The sequence below is a fragment of the Dermacentor albipictus genome, unplaced genomic scaffold (assembly GCF_038994185.2).
Source record: "Dermacentor albipictus isolate Rhodes 1998 colony unplaced genomic scaffold, USDA_Dalb.pri_finalv2 scaffold_28, whole genome shotgun sequence".
NCBI classification, from domain to species: Eukaryota; Metazoa; Arthropoda; class Arachnida; order Ixodida; family Ixodidae; genus Dermacentor; species Dermacentor albipictus.
The window spans coordinates 3,322,018-3,335,563 of NW_027225582.1; the positions used below are offsets into that span (position 1 = coordinate 3,322,018).

Sequence of the window (13,546 nt, forward strand, 5' to 3'; positions counted from 1 at the left end):
TTTTGTCCCGAATTGCATTGTTTTCACTGAAACAAAGTGAGAAGGTAATACTTTCGGCTTTATTAATTCCGTGGAAGAATTTCGCCAAGCTCGAAACAGGTTTCATGTAACTGCAGCGACGACACGTTTAGTTTTAACCGTAAAAGTATAGATAATACCATTACATATAGAAACGCAAGCCAGTACTTGCCGCTTTCATAGACTTTCTTTTCAAGTAATACTTGAGAAACAAACAGCCATGCCTTAGTGTATTACTTACTCGAGAAAATGAATCAGCTCATGGCGAAGTTGTTTCGACTGTTTGCGGCGTTGTTCTTCCGTAATTTCCATTCCATTGAGCAGTGGCTGAACGAAAGCAGAAAACTCTGGCAGCTTGTTGTCTACTGACCAGTGAAAGCTTGCCAGAGTTTTCTGCAAGGAATTACAATCACAGTCTGTTTCACTTGGTTGAAAAAAAAAACTTTTATTGGACAGCATGTCTCATCTTCATTAGGAACAATTTTCTTTGCACAAGAAATATGGCACCGCTGCGAATAAAGGCGTCAAGCGACATCTGTTTAAGCCTCGGAAGGCCAACTACACATATCGCAGTTTCTTGAGCATGCAAAAGCAACAAATCGAAACATTATTTTATTGCTTTAAACAGTGGCAAAAATGCTACGTTGGGTAGAAGCAGATGAAATCTTACACTCAATATGTTCCTTTCTCCAAGCTTCTGCCTGTGTAGAACGTCGTATAACCGCACATGGACATCACGCAATAACCACACAAAATATCATGTGGCCAAACGAAATAACAAATAGCGTACGACACTCGACATACCAAAGTTGACAGCAAAACATATCAATTTTTATACACGGTTGTATTGTTTTGCACAGCGGTAATTCTTTTACAGTGACTGGAGATATTTATACACACTGTGCGTGGCGAACTTCTGTTATTGTAGTGAATCTATGTGGGAAGCAGTCTAGATACATTGAGGAATGAAATAATACTCATTATCCCTTTTGTACACGAACACAGGCTACGGAAGCACCAAGCTCGCAGGAGTAGTTACAGTTTCGTGACAAGTCTCCTTCCCCAAAAATGCGTTAACTTCTTTCACATACGCTATGTTGCTCTGTACCTTGCACAATAAAAATATATGAGCTTCAAAGGAAACTACGTCGGATATTCTACGAAAGCAAGGGTTCCGATGGGGTGTACCACTGAGAACTACGTCATTCACCCTGAGCGTCACGTTCCGGGCGCTCACAGACCCAAGACAGAGGGCAACCTTGCCGACATCACAATGAGGCAGTCCAGCTTCACAAAGTTTCTCATCGAGGACATAGGGAGCACCACGGACTAAGCTTAATTTATTAGCAGCATCCCCTGTCCTTGGAGTACAATCGTCGTTCCAAAGAGCATTTGATGTATTTGTCTGAAGGAAGTCGCTGACAGATAACGGCAAGTTCTTGAAATTAAAAAAATTTTTTGACTTAGGGAGAGCATTCTTGTCTTCGAATCGCATAGTCCTGTGATGGCGGGCCGGGCCGTGGGTTTTAATTTGTTCGACAATGTGCAGAAGCATGTGTAGCTTGGGGAACATTGCTTCTACTCCATAGCATTTTAAGAATATTTCCTGGTGGTCAGGAATCAGTTCCTCTAAGTCGCCAACAGCCTCTGCTGTCAAAACCGGAGACAGTATTATTTCAGTAATCTGCGCTAACCGGACAAGGCTGCGCACATTTATTAAATTTTTGGGCAAAAAAGATGCCAGAATCAAGGGAAGGTGCAGGATTAGCACCAGCGATGCACTCGCAGAAGTAACAACAGTTAGATTCCGCTCAAACATCCTCGGCCGGTCACTGGTGCTTACCGCTCGATGAAAACTGAACGTGCTTAGGGCGTCATTCAATTCTTTGCGAGAAAACCAGGCTTTCTCTATCACTGCACTTTTCGAAAAAAAGTGCTATCTCTTTCGGTACAATCCCATCTAGTAAAACATGCATTGGATCACACAAAATGTCTTTTGTCAAAAGAAAAAAAGGAATAGAGGTCAACATGGACTCTCCATTTATTCCAAACTTCTTGGACAGCTTACTTCGAGCTGCAGCACATGTACTTTCTTTTAGCTCCTCCATCTTTGCAATTGTCTTGCGTTCAGTCCTGAGAATGCATTCTCCATGCCGACTCGGCCGTGCATAGTCGGCCGTTTGCACCAGACATGTGCGGCAGGAACGAAACACTGCATGGCCAAACGATTCTTTAAAACCAGCTAATGAATGGACAGCCAGAGCGTCGCCTGTCAAGGTCATGAGAGCACCAAAAACCTTTTCTGTGCCCTGGTTTGTGCGAAAGTTCATCCCTTCAGTGCTTAGAGTCTTTAGCACTGTCGTGAAATTATGAAAAAATTCCAGACGTGCTGTGTGTTGTTTCAAATGGGAAGTGTAGCCAACTCCTAGCAAAAATATGTTGCTTAGCTTGGAGCGTTCATGAGGTGGGAGATTTAGAAGCGATAAGTAGAACATACTAAGTTTTCCTCGGCTTCCTCTCTTCATACCAATAGGATTCACTAATTCAATGTCGTCGTAGTAGAGGCTAAGCAGGATACTATTATTTTGCTTCTGAAAAATTGGGTGGGAACGAAATCTACTACCATCACAAAAGCCTTGGAGTAAAGAATTATGCTTGCTTTGACGAAGATTTCTCACGTGAGTGACAATCTCCGGGTGCTTCAAAAGATTGGCTAGGAGATCTTCAAGTTTTACAATGTATGCTTTTTTTGTTCCTTCGAGCTGCACTTCCGTTGGAGGCCCGTATATGCCAGCGTTCTCGTAGCAACGCTTCCGAAGCCTGTCTGTTTTAATATTAGCCGTGTCTATGGGAAATTGAGCTATGGCAAACATATTGCTTACTTCTTGAACGATGTCGTCAATGCATGTTTTCGGACACCTATGTCGACCTTCTAGACGCCGGCACAGGCCCAACATCATACTGGATACGATGCCATAGTTGTTCGGCTGCTGCTCTAGTGACATAGGGACGACATCACGATCAATTATTTCACCATCTGAATGAACTGCTTTCCGTGGCTTATTACTTTCCGAATGTTTAATCTTACATCTTCTGTGGTGCTCCTGATAATGTTTCAGAAAGAAATAATCACTTACACACATGCTGCACACAAATGAAGTCACAATGCCATTATGTACAGTTCTCGTATGGTGTGCAAACAAACTGAACGTGGCACAAAAAAGTCCACACTTCGAGCAGACATGCTGCCCTACTAAACCGGCTGAAATATTTCTCACTCTATCTGCGCCGACGTCCAAAGTTTCAGCTTGGTCGACAACTCGCTAGCTGGCAGAAGGCGTGTTACTTGGCTGTGGGTCTGCGTTGTTGGAAAAACAAACAGATCTTTAGGAGCTGCGGTCTGGTCAAAGCGGTATCGTCAATGCTAGGTACTGTACTACCTTCGGCACTATTTCCGTTCTGAACATAAATAAACATACTTTTTAGATAGAATGTCAAGTTTAGATAAAACATGATATTGAGGATGTTTTAGACCAAGTATATTTGCTGCGCCGTTTGAAGCCATTTCTTTCATTTAAGATACGTCTGAATACATGTAGTGAGATCGATTCGGTCTGCCAGAGCACCTGCATCGAGCGAACGTCTTGATGGGCTAGTAGGTAGGTGTTCATTGTACGTATTAAAAAGGTACCATAAATATAGACACAACATGAGAAAAGACAAACGGACAGGGCATCATATTATCAAGGAGGTATGTCCAAGGTGGCTTAAGGCTTCATAGTACTTCTGCCAATACGCCTAGATCTGTACAGAAAATTTTGTGCTGTTCTTGCTGTTGGCGATGTGAGCAAAAAAAACTGAAAAGGGAAGTCAATTAATCGACTGTAATTTGATACAATTTTCATGGGTAATTGAGCGTCTGTGATAAAATGAGCTAGCATTTGAATACCGAATTAGTCCATCGATGTAGCTATACAAATTTCAAGTAAAACGCACCAAAGGTTACGCTTATAAAATGAATTGAGCTCCAATCTGCCGTTTGGCAGTGTCTACAAACAATTATCAGCACAAAATGGTTGTTACACCAGATAATTACGTAAGTATGACTGGCTTGTGTAGTTTGAGTTCAAGGGGTGGCTAACTCTAGAAATCTTAAAAGAAGCTGCTAGATTTGTAACACCTACCTTTAGATCGGCGAGCTGCTTCAAGCCCATCCGTGAGACGAGCTGCATCACTTGCGATTGGAGACGATGTCCGCACGTTTGAAATATCGCATACCGGATGATCCTCCTCCCCATCTGCAGAGAAAGAAGAAATCAGACTGATCTATTACTTTCCGAGATGTTAAGCTCCGTGAAGTACCGTAGCATGTAAAACTAATTCTAATGCCTTGTGATTTGAATGCGGCATTGAAAGCAGTTTCACTATGGCCACGTGTCATAACTTTCTCTGGGCTAAGACTAACTTCACGGGAAATGTATGGGCAGAGGTGTCGCATTTACTCAATTGCAACAAGCGTTTTTTTTTTTGTTCTTGAAAATTTTTGTTGCTTGAAGCCATCCCCTGCGTTAAATACGAATAACAGAAAAATTCAGATTTCGCGGGACCACAAGAATTCTCCGAATTATGGTGGTGGGAACAGGGTTCACTCTCCAATAGTTATGATTATACTGTGCGGGAAACTGTGGGGCGGCATACGCTAAAACTGCGCTTGAATGTCGATCTCAAGAACAGCGCGACACACCCAATGGTGCCCCGTGTTGTACACGGGGCGCCATTGTTCAAAGGTCGTTCAAAAAGGTCGTTCAAGAGGGTCGTTCAAAATATGTGCGAACGCGGCGAAGCGTGGCAGCGCTCCGCGGAGCATCAGCGCATCCGGCGCGGTCGCGCATCGAAACAATGTGGCGCAGGCGCACAGCAGACTGGAGGCGGTGCTTCGTGTCGTCTGCTACAGTGCTGAAGCGCACCGTGCTTGCTTTGCTGGGAAGCGTGCCTAACTCTGTGCTGGCAGCTAGTTAAATGGGGTTTAATGGCGCAAAAGCAGCTAAGGCTATGCTGCGCCAGACACGAGGTGTTTTGAAATCCAGTTTGTGAAGGAAAAAGGCTATGTTAGTAATCTATATTTTATGTAAAAATCCGGTGTCGTGTAGAAATTTACGGACGTCACATAATGGGACTAGCGGATCATCACCTAAAATCAGAGCAGGGTGTAAAGGTATGTGTAGTTGATATAATTTGTGCAAAAGTGTTCGTCTGTGTGTCTCAATCTGCGTACATGTGAGTAATATGTGCATAACTGTTAGTGGCTGTTGACATTTCTCGCATGTTGGTGTGTCTTCTTTCCTAAGTAGGTAATTGTGCGTGAGGTGTGTGTGCCCGATGCGCAGTCGGCACAAAACTACTTCGATGAACCGCTCCTGATGATAGCATGACTTCCACTCGCCAACTATGGGTTTCGTGAGATGTAGCTTGTTGTCGGCACAACGGTCCCATTCGCGTTGCCATTTTACCGTGAAGGCTTTTCTAATTGCACGGATGCTATCATTATATGGGAGTTTCGTGTTTGTAATATCTTTGTGCGCTGCCATCAATCCACATCTATCAGCCGCTTCGTTACCTGGTATCCCAACATGGCTTGGGACCCAGCAGAAACGAATTGACCTCCCGTATTCGTTAAGCACCAACATGTTTAGAATGTCTCCTATCAGGGGTTCGCACTCAGATTTCAACTGTAGAGCCTTCAGTGAGCTTAAAGAGTCTGTGTATATGACTGCATGTTTGTGTTTATCAGTTATAATCTTTTTAACAGCAACCCAGATAGCGTAAACTTCAGCCGTGAACACAGAAGCGTGTTGTGGTAATCGAATACTTGTTTCCCAATTTTCCGCTACGACCCCCACACCCACGTGATCTTTTGTTTTAGAGCCATCAGTGTAATATTGCATGTTATTTTGATATTTGTCCTGAAGTGCACGGAATTCTTGTGTAATGTGTTCGCGTGGGGTGTCTTTCTTCTTTAAATGAGTCAATGTCCAGTCGCACAACTGTGTGAAATCGCACCGCGGTGCCAGCCGTTGTGGTTTCTTGGCAACCTGGAGGACTCCATGGGGAATGTCATAATCCCGACAGTATTGCTCATACCGCAGGACAAGTGGCTTAATCACGTTCGGTTTATTTGTGTAGTGTAAGCGTGAGTTGCATTGTGTGAGGATGTTGTAGCATATGTGTTGCGGTGATGACTGAATTCTGAGTACGTAGGAAAAAGTGAGTAATGCTCTGCGCTGCTGTAAGGAGGGTTCATTACATTCGACGTATAAGCTTTCAATGGGTGAAGTTCTGTAGGCACCACTTGCCAGTCGCAGTCCAAGGTTATGTACTGGATCAAGTCTTTGCATGTAGGATTGTCTGGCTGAGCCGTAAACAATGGAGCCGTAGTCTAAAAGGCTACGAACAAGAGACCGATAAATGCGTAAAAGACACGTTCGGTCAGAACCCCAGTGCTTATGAGATAACACTTTGAGGATATTCAATGCTTTATTTGCCTTAATTTTTAGTGCTTTAATGTGGGCAAGAAAGTTTAGTTTTTTGTCAAAGGTTACTCCCAAGAATTTGTAATCTTGTTTTACCGGCAGCGCGACATCATTCAATCTTAAATCCGGGTCTAAGTACAACCCTCGTTTTTGCGAAAATAGCACTGTAACAGTTTTCTGAGTAGAGAAGCGGAAGCCATTTTTCTCAGCCCACTCCATTGGTTTATTTATTGTTATCTGGAGTTGCCTTTCACATGTTCGTAAGTTAGAGCCGCGGCACGCTATTTCCAGATCATCGACATATATGGAGTGCATAACAGAGGTGGGAATTACTTTGTTGACAGAGTTCATTTTTATTATAAAAAGTGTTGTGCTAAGTACGCAACCTTGTGGCACGCCGTTTTCTTGGATAAATGTGCGCGAGAGCACAGTATACGGATTTGGAATGTTCTGTTGGACATAAAATCAGCCAGACAGTTTAGCATTTTGCCACGGATTCCTAACGCGGCGAGGTCACGTAAGATTCCAAATCTCCACGTGGTGTCGTACGCTTTCTCTAGGTCGAAGAACACCGCCAGGCAGTGCTGTTTGTGTAAAAATGCTTCACGTATTTCGTGTTCAAGTCGGACGAGGTGGTCTGTCGTTGAACACCCTTTCTTATAGCCACACTGGTGAAAATCGATGGAGTTCCGTTTATCAAGCGTGAAGGTTAACCTCGCATTTACGACACTCTCGTACGATTTTGCCAAACAACTTGTCAGGGCAATGGGTCGAAAGCTGCTTGGGGATGTGGGGGATTTTCCTGTTTTTAAAAAAGGCACAACTATTGCATTTTTCCAACATTTTGGCATGCTTCCGGATTCAAATATTTTGTTAAAAAAATTAAGGAGAGCATCTACGGATGCTTGGGACAGGTGTGCGAGCATGGAATAATGGATCCGGTCAGGACCTACTGCAGTTTTTTTGCCAGCACAGAGAACCCTGTTAAGCTCTTGTAACGTAAATGGAGCGTTGTATTCGTCCCTTGACGTACAAGTAGTTGGTAGTTTCTGTTTTTCTGCAGATAGTTTGTAATTTAAGAATCTGTTTGTATAATTAGCCGAGCTAGAGACGTTATAGAAGTGTTCCCCAAGTATATTCGCTTGTTCTTGTAGTGTTGTCTGAGTGCCTGAAGGTGTGAGTATTGGTATCGTGTATGGTGTGTAGTCCCCCTTAAACCTCCTGACCTGTTCCCACATCCTTTTGGATGTGACGGTGCTATTAATTGTTGAAACATATTTTTGCCAGGAAGATTTTTCTGCCTGTCTCCGAATGTATCGAGCTTTCGCTTTGGCTTGTTTAAAATTTAAAAAGTTGTTATGTGTTGGGCACCTGCGTAAAATTCCCCAGGCCTTATTTTGCAGCTTTTTTGCTATGGTACACTCGTGTGTCCACCAAGGATTTAGCTTTTTGCGAACAACGCCAGAAGATTGTGGAATGGCCTTTTCAGCTGCAGAAATAATACAGTTAGTAAATTTTTCATTAATTTCGTCAATGCTTAAGTTTGTTAAAATAAGCTCCTCCAGCCTGGCACTTTCTGTAAAAACAGCCCAGTCTGCCATTTGTAATTTCCATTGGCGTTGTTTGTGCGATATAATGGGTAGCGTTGAGGTGAGGTTGATTATGGCAGGTAGATGATCACTGCCATATGAAGCCTCGAGTACATCCCATTTAAAATCTGTAAAAATGTCCGGAGAGCAAAAGGCTAAATCGAGGCAGCTAAAATTGCGTGAACTCGGTGAAAAATGAGTTGGCGCACCTGAATTTAAAAGACAGATGTTGTTTGTCAAAATGAAATCTTCGATAAGTTGTCCTCTTGGGTCATTCTTATCGCTGCCCCAAAGAGTGCAATGAGCATTAAAATCTCCGACTAAAACAAAAGGCTCCGGCAGCTGGCTAATTAAATTTTCCATGTCTCGAGTTGTGAAATGGGTATGGGGAGGGATGTACAACGAACATATGGTGACAGTCTTAAAAGTTAAAACAGTGACGGCTACGGCCTCAAACGCAGTTTGTAGTGAAACGTTCCGTGTGGGGATGCCACCTTGGACGATAATAGCGACACCTCCTGATAGACGGCTGGAGTGCTCGCGGTCCTTTCTTATGACAGTAAAACCTTTAAGAAAATGTGTATGTTTGGGTCCCAGGTTCGTTTCTTGAAGGCAGAATGCTACTGGTGATAATTTATTTATGATGTCTTTGATGTCACCTAGATTGTGAATTAGGCCTCTGCAGTTCCAATGAATGATAAAAGCCATCTTATTGGAATTGGGAAAAAAAATACTTTTGTGTGTGAGCTTATAAATTGTAGGTGACATCTATTTAAAACCTGGTTACTATTATGAAGGGCGGTAACCGCTCAGGTTACCTTTCCCTTTCTCACAGAAGTTAAAATATGTTTATCCTTCTGTGTGCGCTCCAAGGAGCGCGGGTCTTTTGGCGTCAATGACGCCGGGATTTTTGGATCGACGTCCATTGCCTTTTCCGAGGCACTGGACGATCGAGAGCCAGGCGCCGAGACGCGCGTCTCGGGCCGTGGGGTACGCTTCAACTTCGGGCCCTGCGGCACTGTTGTCTGCGGGCCCGTATGCGTTGCTGGTGGAGCAGCACTGGCTGCAGCCACCAAGGGGGCGGTTGGGGTTTCTACAGGAGTACCGGATGTGGACCCTGTAGATTCCTGAGACCGGTGTGGCGCTGCCCCCTGCCGCGTCACACTGGCATAGCTTGCTTGAGGTAAGTGCCCGAGCCTTTTCCTCGCTTCGTAGAATGACATCTTTTCCTTTACTGTGATTGCAATTATTTCTTTTTCTCTTTTCCAGCAAGGGCAGCTCCGCGAGTAAGCAGGATGATCGCCCTTGCAATTGACACATTGTGCGGGAGCATTGCAGTTGTCAGATAGATGGTCATTGCCACTACACTTCGCGCATGTTTCCTTTCCTCTGCATGATTGAGATGCATGCCCGAACCTCTGGCACTTGAAACAGCGCCTTGGGTTGGGTATGTACGGTCTGACGTTGATTTTCAGATATCCTGCGTCGAGTGAACTAGGGACAGTGCTACTACCAAATGTCAAAATCACATGTTTTGTCGGAATCTGTTGGTCATTTCGTCGTAGTGTGATTCTCTGGACCTTAATTACGTTTTGCTCCTGAAATCCTTCGAGGAGCTCTTCGTCGCTGAGGTTCAAGAAGTCTTCTTCAGATATAACTCCCCTGCTAGTGTTGAGTGAGCGATGTGGAGAAATTGTCACTTTGATGTCACCGATAGTGGTCAGTTCAGCGAGTTTTTCAAGTTGATCTTTTTTGGTTAGTTCAAGGAGGAGGTCTCCGCTAGCCATCTTCGAGGCTTTGTAGCCAGCTCCAATTGTATTTGCTAGCCATTTCGATACTATGAATGGTGACAGTTTTCTAACGGTGGTGTTGCCTTCACTATGAAGAACATGGTATTTCGCAAATGTGTCTTGGCTTGGTTTTAAAAAGAACTGAAAAGTTGCTTCGGTGCGGCCTCTTTTCAGAGACCGATCTGAAAGTCGCGGGAATGCTTCTGCCATTGGATGGTTTCAAAATTCGGTGGCGGTGGTAGCCACCCACCACGGAGCCCAACAAGGGGACGCTACAGGTTCCAAGAAACCTGCAGACGCCAGCTATGCAGCGCCACTATAACCTAATGTATATACCCAAGATTGAATATATGACACACGGTTAACCCTTGCCGCCAGGAAATACGGAAGTAATAAGAAGCGAAGAGAAGACAGGAAAGATGGGAAAGTGGGAGAGAAAGACGAAGATTGGAGAGGAGGACAGGAAAAGGCGACTGCCGATTTCCTCCAGGTGGGTCAGTCTGGAGGTGCCGTCTATGTGAAGCCGAGGCCGAAGAGGTGTGTTGCCTCCGCCGGGGGGCCTTAAAGATCCAAACAGCCAGCATCGGCTCAACCCCCAGGATCCCCTTTTCCCCAGACACGGCTAAGCCGCGCACGGCTACACGCGGGAGGGTCCAACCCTCGTGTGCTCGGGTCCGTGGTGTCGCCACACACCAAACGCCTGCTGACGCAGACGCCCCTGCGGGGTGTGCTGGCAGCGTCCAGACGTGGTGCCGAGATGGCACTGTCGCATTTTACTGATTGCAGCGCGTTGTTCAGTCCTGTGGAAGGGTATCAACTGGTAGAGGGAGCTAGCTTGGGCAGGGCAATTCTCTTATCCGCTGGCGCGGCTGATAAGCTGCTGCAATAAGTGCCAAGCTAAGCGACTGCTCTGTACGAGTGAACGATTCTCGGATGATTCTAGAATCTACACTAGAGCTGAGAAATTTGAAACAACGCCTGCACTTAACCGAGAACGCTGCATTGCAAACACACGCTGCTGAGTTGCCGTATGCGGAACCAACAACAACGCGCTGCAGTCAGTATAATGCGACAATGCCATCTCGGCACGTCAGGGCGCTGCCAGCACACAGGTGCGCTTCCCAGCAAAGCAAGCATGGTGCGCTTCCGCGCTGTAGCAGACGACACGAAGCACCGCCTGCAGACTCCTGTGCGCCTGCGCCACATTGTTTCGATGCGCGACCGCTCCGGATGCGCTGACGCTCCGCGGAGCGCGGCCACGCTTCGCCGTGTTCGCACATATTTTGAACGACCCTGTACAATCACCTGCGTTCGAAGCGATCGTTTAACAGCATAGCGCGGGCTTCCGATTATCTTACACCTTATAAAGCTGTTTGCTGACGGCAGCAACGAGATTCCGTTGAAGAAGAAATTGCCGTTGTTACTTGCTGTTGCTCCGTTTTCTGCAGGGCGTACTCTCATCGCGGAAGCAAAAGAAACAATAAAAGCGGCCGAAAGCTCTTGTCATACTTTGCCAGGATGCGCGCCGCTTTTTACTCACATATTCGCCACTTTCGTGTCCATATTCGCGGTGCACCACGGTTGAGTGCTGCACAATCTTTGTCACGCTAAATTCGAGCAAATATGTGCACGTACATCAAATGATTGCCAATATTTGCGGCCCGGAACTCTTGCAATGTTTCTTCTGTTTGCGCGCTGCATGTTGGCAAGGGCTGCTGGCCTGGGACTGCACAAGAATACGTTTCAATAGGCGCATCAGCACTGATAAGTAATCCAGAAGTGGGAAAACCAGAGAACGAAATAGGAGAGAACAGGAGGTATGAATTAGTCTAAGAAAAGGTTTTTTCGTGTACGAAAGCATCAAATGTCCCAATGAGCGAAAACACCTAGATTCTGTAGCAGCAAAACCGCACGCAACTTCCAATTGACAGCGATGCTATGAGACGAGCGCACCTCGGTGGAGCAAAGCGGGCGAAACATCCTTGGTGGCCCACGCTGCTTCATCGGTCACTCGTCGTCGCAGGTCATTGGTGGCATGCGGCGTTGGCACCGTAAGCTGCTGCTGCTTGCTGGGTCCGGCAGCACAAACCACTATGGTATGTGCTGCCTGCACGTACCCGCAAAAATAACCTACTCGAATTTAATCGCAAAAGTCCCTAAAATACTCCGCAGCAAAACTCGAAAACACTACCCGCAGCGCCAAACCAGAAGGACGACTCAGCGGCGTTCCACTGATCATTATTGCTTTCGCATTCACAACTCATAAGAAGTGCTTAGTTGTCCTCGGATTTATTTTGCGTTCCCACTCTCACATGGCATGATTTTAGCAGTGCGACGCACTAAAGCCCAGAAAGAAAAGGTAGCAGCGTTCATGTTTGTCCTTTTGCTGAACCTTGATACTTTTTGCACTTTCGTACGTCGCCCTGCTAAAACCACGCCATGACCGTATACCTACTCGCCTACATCGCTATTCTTATCCAGCCTTCCACGTAACCGACATGCAAGTGACCTCATTTGGGTCTGCTGCGTACCAACCACATATGCAATGTTGTCATTGGCCTCAGTCGCTAGCAATGGACTGCGTCGTTGTTAAAGCCAATGGCCCTCGTCATGTGACAGCAGTGGTATACCATGGGCTTTGAAATACGTTAGGGCGGTTACGCGTTAGCGACTAAATGAACGGCTTTTTTTCTTTTCAGAATTCGTAGCCTCTCTGACAGAGCAGAAAACTAACGTTATAACGCTTAAGAACACATTTAGAGTATGCATATCTATTATTTGAAACCACACATACCGCTATTTCGTTTTTAACTCAAAGCGCCTGCCTAGCTCGGGTCACATAAGCCTAGAAGCTGTATATAACAAAAGGCAGACAAATTCAATAAAGGCACGTACCCATACGAGCATGGTGAACCGGGCTATGCCCGCAGTATGCCCACCAGGATGCTTGGTACGGCGCTGCCGGCTGGTGAGAACCATCAGTAGACCGGAAATAACCGTCGCACTCACAGCTGTCTTCAAAGTTGCAGCGTCCCCGCAAGACGCCTTTTACGTCGCAAGACGAAAACATATTCCTATAGAAAAGCGGGCCCCCCCTTTAACAGAAGAGGCACCTACAGTACGTTGAATGTGAGACCGAAACCTTAGCAACAGCGTTGCAGCCAGTTCGAGCCGCGTGCACTCAGTCGCGTTCGATGGTTTGCCCTTCAACGTGTGGCACGTCAAACTAAACGCTATCGCTTTTTGAGCAGCAGGCACACCCTTTCACGTCGGATCTACGGCGGCAGCCACCGGCAATGCTGCGCTGACACAGCAATTGGAGACGCGTGAAAACGCTCGGTCGCCATCCCTAATATGGCTGACGAAGGCGCATTATCGGTGCCTATGTACTAATGGTATCTTCGACTGGTCGCCTGTATGCCCCGAAGCAGAGTCGGGTAGATCGGTCGTTTCCCGAGCTCAAAGGTAGGGGACAAGCGTGCAAGCCGAACGTACGACTCGCTCTCGGAGGTGGAAATTGCTGATGTGAAACCACGTGACTACTGCCAACGTCCGATGTTTCGCCTGTCCAAAGCTCCCGGCGCTGCCCGAAAAACCGGCGGACGTGCCGGCGGGACGA

The 13,546-nt window shown here is 46.0% G+C and overlaps 1 long non-coding RNA gene across 1 annotated transcript; it reads right to left on the reverse strand.

Moving 5' to 3' along the window:
* Window positions 1–443: 443 nt before the first annotated feature.
* On the reverse strand, window positions 444–13,137 carry LOC135897590 (uncharacterized). The gene is made up of 4 exons (XR_010563092.2): window positions 12,823–13,137; window positions 11,563–11,653; window positions 4,203–4,316; window positions 444–3,376 (listed from the first exon to the last, which is right to left on the reverse strand). It is a non-coding gene; the product is annotated as an uncharacterized lncRNA (long non-coding RNA).
* Between the last annotated feature and the right edge of the window lie 409 nt (window positions 13,138–13,546).